General features: G+C 45.2%; 1 long non-coding RNA gene across 1 annotated transcript; it reads left to right on the forward strand.

Annotated features, from left to right (window-relative positions):
• The first annotated feature begins 761 nt into the window (after window positions 1–761).
• LOC121134495 lies at window positions 762–4,334 on the forward strand. Its single transcript, XR_005871586.1, has 2 exons — window positions 762–3,205; window positions 4,088–4,334. It is a non-coding gene; the product is annotated as an uncharacterized LOC121134495 (long non-coding RNA).
• Window positions 4,335–5,950: the final 1,616 nt, after the last annotated feature.

Here is a 5,950-nt window from a genome sequence, read left to right on the forward strand (position 1 = left end):
TGTACATCACAATCCATCATCACAGGTAGTCAGGACAGGAACCTGCAGGCAGGAACTCAGGCAGAAGCCATGGAGGAGTGTTTACTGTTTTCCCCTCAGTTCATGTTTGTCTCCCTCCCTCCCTCCCTCCCTCCCTCCCTCCCTCCCTCCCTCCCTCCCTCCCTCCCTCCCTCCCTCCTTTTTGTTTTTTCGAGACAGGGTTTCCCTGTCCAGCCTTGGCTGTCCTGAACTTGCTCTTGTAGATTAAGCTGGTCTCAGACTCACAGAGATCCTCCTGCCTCTGCCTCCCTAGTGCTGGGATTACAGGTGTGCACCACCACCGCCCGGCTCCCTTTATTTTTAAAAAATACCTTTCTTATACAGCCCAACCTACCTATTTACGATGGCCCCACCCACAGTGGGCTGAGCCCTTCTACACCGACGAGCAATCAAGAGAAACGCCTCACAGACATGCCTACGGGCCAGTCTGATGGAGACGTTTCCTCAACTGAGGGTCCTTCTTCCCTAGTGTGTCAAATTGACAGCCAGGTTCAGCCACCACACCCTTCTCCCCCAATCTGCATTTTGTCAAAGAAAGGGAGAGAGGACAGGTGTCCTTTCCAGGGATGGGGCAGCTGATGTGAATGCCTCCATTGTCTTCATCTCTTGGATTTGACGAGGAGCCAAGAAGTGACACAATTCGTTTTGAGTTGGTACGAGGCAACCAAAGGACCACTGAGTCAGAACAAAACATTCTACATCAGGCGGCGACAGAAGGGTCCATTCTACTCTCCTCAAATGGATAAGAAATCCTATCCAGCCTGTCCTGCCTGGGAAATGGCCACGGAAGAGAGATAAGCAAAAACCACAGGTCCTGTTTGTCCCTGGAAGTGTCTGCTCTGTTGGTTGGAGGGAGGGATGGACCGTTTTTCATGGCCTCCGTCTATGCCACACCCGGCTTGTGGTTAGATGGAAGACTCCAGTCTCCGGAGCTGTCAATCCATCGCTTTTTAATGGCATCAGATTTGCTTTTAAAAATTCATGCTGTGGGCTTTGAGGAAATAATTGTAGCGACTTTGTTAAAGGTTGTATTCGATATATTCTTTCTAATGGACAGCCTGATGCTTGGGTATTTTATCTTTTGTGATAGTACATTTTGAGGGAGGAAAAAAAAAAAGAATGCAAGCCAGAGTGATTTGCTATCTACTTTTTTTGTTTTTTAAAACTTCACTCACTGGCTGCTGTCTCTGTCCAATTGTTCCTGAGACTTTTACGGGAGGGAAAATTTTTGCCTTTCCTATGCTTGACTGAAAAAATGTGTTAAGTGATGTTTTAAATCAGCCATTCCTCAAATCAAAGAACAATCAACGTTAGAGTATATCATGGATTATTATACATGCAATTTGCGTAAAAGTTTGAAAGAGTTGGTGCAGCGGCACCAGAGTGCCGCCTGGAACCATCACATGCGGTTGATGGCTGCAATGAACATTGGTGCTCAGAACTTCTGTTAGCTAATTATGCTTAACAAAAAACAAAGCATAGCCACCCAAAGGAGCGGACCCCCAATCCAATCACCATCATTGGATAAGACGGACACTTAACACAAAACTGCTAGTATAGCAATTCGAACAAAAACTCTTGTGTTTTTGAGAGTAAAGTCCTAAGTTTTAGTATTTTGATGTTTTCCGGGCTGTTCTCTGAGAACACAAATGACAGTGTGGGCTGTGCAGAGACTCAGGGCACAAGGGTTGCTCAGTGCTTAGATGCCCAGGATCCAAGCCAGCCACACTCAGCAGCCTCCACCCACAGCTGCCCCAGGGAGTCTGCTTCATTTACTGGACTTCTGCACAAAGTTTGTGTGAGAAAGGGAATTGATCGCCAGAGGGGTCACTGTTGAGCATTCTCTAGGACAGAGGCTCTCCATCTTCCTAATGTCAGGACCCTTTGATACAGTTCCTCACCTGGTGGTGACCCCCACCGTAACATTGTTTCCTTGCTACTTCATAACAGTAATTTTGCTAATACTGTGAATCATAATGCAAATATCTGATATTCAGTATATCTGTTATGGGGCCCCTGTTCATTTCCCAAGGGGTCATGACCCACAGGCTGAGAACTGTTGCTCTAGGGGAAAAGGTTTAAAAGACCTTTATCATCATCATCATCACCACCAACACCATCATCATCATCATCACCATTTTATGCATGTTGTCCCAACACCTGTGTGGATGTCAGAGGACAAGTTTGTGGCGTTGGTTCTCTCCTCCTCCTTACTCTGGGCTCTGGGGATTGACTTCAAGTCACCTGGTTTGAGTGGCCAGCATCTTTACTCCCTGATCAAAACTGCCCACCCTAAGATACATATTTTATTTTATGTATTAGATAATAATTTATATACTTTTATTGTGTATAATATAGTAAATATTGTTAAGATAATACAAGAGATTTACAATCAAGAGAAATTATTTTACTCACCTAGAGGAAAGGTAAAAATCATAATGCTTTATTACTACTCATGTCTGATAGTCTGTGGAGCCTGCCTGCCCTCCCTGCCTCCCTGCCTCCCTGCCTCCGTCTCCCTCCCTCCCTCTCTCCCTTCTTCTCTCTCTCCCTCCTTCCTCCCTTTCCCCTCTCTCTCTTTTCTGACACATATTTATCACAAACAAGACTCTTACATTTTTGGGGGGGTATTTTCTTTCTTTTTTTCTTTTTTTTTTATGAGACAGGGTTTCTCTGTATTGTTTTGGAGGCTATCGGTCCAGCCCGGCCTCGAACTCAAAGAGATCCATCTGCCTCTGCCTCCCGAGTGCTGGGTTTAAAGGCGTGCGCCACCACCGCCCGGCCAGGTATTTTCTATTCTTGGAAAATCCTGAATATAAATTCTTCTCCTCTCAGTGCTGAGACCCCACCTGGTTTGGGCTTGTACAGACTCTGTGTGTGCTGGCCCAGTTTCTCTGAGTTTATATCACCTGAACCCTAATGTGTCTAGAAGGCCTTTTTTCCTTGGCGTCTCCCATCCCTTCTGGCTCTTATGATCTTTCTCCCCTCTCTTCCACAAAGTTCTCTGAACACTGAAGGGAGAGATTTGATGGAGACATCACATTTAAAATTGGGTGTTGCAAGGTCTCTCGCTCTCAGCACTCTGACCCGCTGTGGACCTATGTGTTTGTTTCTATCTGCTGCAAGAGGAGGCGTCTCCAATGATGACTGAGCGAGACGCTGATCCGTGAGTATAGCAGATAGTCATTAGGAGTCATTATAGTGCTACGTTTCTACAGCAGAACAACAGTCTGGTTTTCCCCTAGGTCCGTGCCATATCTAGTTACAGGATTTTGGCCACCCAAGCAGTATCAGGCGTGGGTGGATTCCATCTCACGGCACGGGCCTTAAATCCAACCAGATGGTGGTTGGTGACTCCCACACGTTTTGGGTCACGATTGCACCAGTGTGTCATACAGGCAGGCCACCATTGTAGACGGAAGGCTTTTACAGTTGGTTGGTATTTACCTTCTTCCTCTGGTAGCAGCAGAGTACATTTCAGTATCATGAATACTATTTGGTATGGGTGAGGGCTCTATGCAGGCACCAGCCTGAACGGTTCACGTTCGATGAGACACGTCGGTATTGTTTTCAGCAACAGGGCCTTACCATTAGTTAAACAAGACCGTTTCAGACAATGCAGATGCCACGCAGGATATAAGGCAGAACTGTCTGACGGTAATGCCCCGGGAGAAGAGGGTGGGGACTGATGTGGAAGATTGAACAAGGAAGCCGTGTAGGCACCAGGCATGTCCAGTGCTGTCCTTCTGCTGTCCACTCTAAGGCATAATAATGTCAGGAGGCAAAGAGTCTTTTATCTGGTCAGTGACATTATCTATGCTTGCACTTTCTGAAAAGACAGACAAGCTCCAGTGGTCGCCAGCCTGTAGTCTGAGAAGCATTTCTGACAGAGCAAGTGAAGACATTGCATTTCAGGGAGGGGACCCTTTCCTTCATGTTGGGGTGGGCATGTCCTGACAACCTGTAACTCAGTAACAGGACAACTGACCCACTGTCATAGATTCAGCTCGGGGAAAATGAATCTAATTTGTTGTGCATCTTTCGACAGTTTACCCAAAAGTCTGAAACACAAGGAGGAACCAACTTGTCCAGATGGGGGGAACATAGTCACCCAGAGAGACTGGCACTTCAAAGGCATGACCAGGAAAAGCTGCCATGAGGAGCATGTATGTGACTCCAGTTTGGCATACCTATGGGCTCTTGGGGCGCTGGCCTCATTATTCTCTCAACTCTCCCACTCTTCATTAATGTCCCAGGGCATCCATTTTAAAATAAAGCTGGATATACTTAAAGTAGACTGATGGAGGATGTCCTTCTGTGATGGGGAAGTTGTTCTGTGTATGTCAATAAAGCACTGTTGGCCAATAGGGAAGCAAGATAGGTGGGACTAGGAATCTAGGAGGATTCTGGAAAATGTAGTGAAGAAAGTCATCGCCATGTGATCTTCAGGGAGCAACGGGCGCTCAGGAGTGCATCCTCAAAAAGATAAGTTCCTATAAAATATATATTAGTAATTACGGATTAATAATTAAGGCAGAACTAACTGATTAGAAACCATAGCAAATGGCCAACAGCTTCATAATTAATATAGTGTCATTATTTGGGGGTTGGAGTGGCAATGGGACCCAGGTGGGAATCCCACAACACTTCTGTATATATGTTTCTTCTATTGGTTGATTTACTGATTGGCAGTAGCCAGGCAAGAATTATACGTGGGGCTAGCAGACCAGGAGAAAGCTGGGGAGAGGAAGGCAGAGGGAGGCCGCCAAGAGACGCCATGCTGCCGAAGGAGTAACACGCTGGGTTATGAGTAAGCCACAGCCTTGTGGCAATACATAGATTAATAGAAATGGGTTAATAGTTAAGAGAGGTAGCCAGTAAGAGGCCCTAGCCATTGACCAAACAGTTTAATAATTGATATAGCATCCGTGTGTTTATTTGGGGTGAATCGGTTGTGGGACCAGGTGGAACAGAGACCTCCGGTTTCAGTGGGCTACATGAATGTTTTTGTATACTTACCTTGATATACATACACATTCTTAAGGGATGGCAACAGTCAAGCAAACTGACCCCCACCATCCCATAAGCTCCTTCTCCATTTCCTTCCTTTGTGGTAATGCACCGTCTTTGCAAATTACTAGCATACAGTATAGTTGACCATGCCTGCAATGCTTCTTAGATTTTGTTCACGTTATATAGCTGTAGCTTTGAACATGTGTGTATCATCATCATACTCAATAACCAACTTTTCTTTTTAAGTGAAAAGGCAGCCTTCAAATTGAAAGTATTTTGAAGAATATATCCAAGTAGGAATCAACATCTAAATGTATAAGGAATTAACACAACTCAGCAGTGATGACAATATCAAAAAAGAATAGCACAGTTGACACCTGCATAAGGACTAAAGTAGCCATTTTCACAAGAAGATATAGAAATGGTCTTGAGGTAGAAAGGTGTCAGGACCAGTCACCATCGTGTATATGCAAATTAAACCATGATGGTAATAGTGTGGTATGGTATAGACATTATGAATGTTCCCAAGGAATGGGGTTATGTATAATCCCAGTGCTTGGAAGGTAGAGGCAGAAAGCTCAGGAATTCAATGCCAGCCTCAACTATATAGTGAGTCTGAGGCCAGTCTGGGCCACATGAGACCTCATCTCAGTAAATCAAACCAAACCAAACCACCACCATGGCTATGTTCTCATTTGGTAGTGTTCTGAATCCTACACAGAATAATTCTGTTTTATAATGAACTGCCATTTCTACATTTTAGACCAGAGTGAGACAAGCCTTCCTTTCTAGGGATGGGCCGTGTATGCTGAGACCATGGGAATCCCTAGTAAGTGTGGGCATACAGCACACATAGACATACAGTACACACAGACATAGACTCTGCTTTAGTCTGGTC

This window comes from Mesocricetus auratus, unplaced genomic scaffold (assembly GCF_017639785.1).
Source record: "Mesocricetus auratus isolate SY011 unplaced genomic scaffold, BCM_Maur_2.0 Super-Scaffold_100028, whole genome shotgun sequence".
In the NCBI taxonomy this organism is placed as follows: Eukaryota; Metazoa; Chordata; class Mammalia; order Rodentia; family Cricetidae; genus Mesocricetus; species Mesocricetus auratus.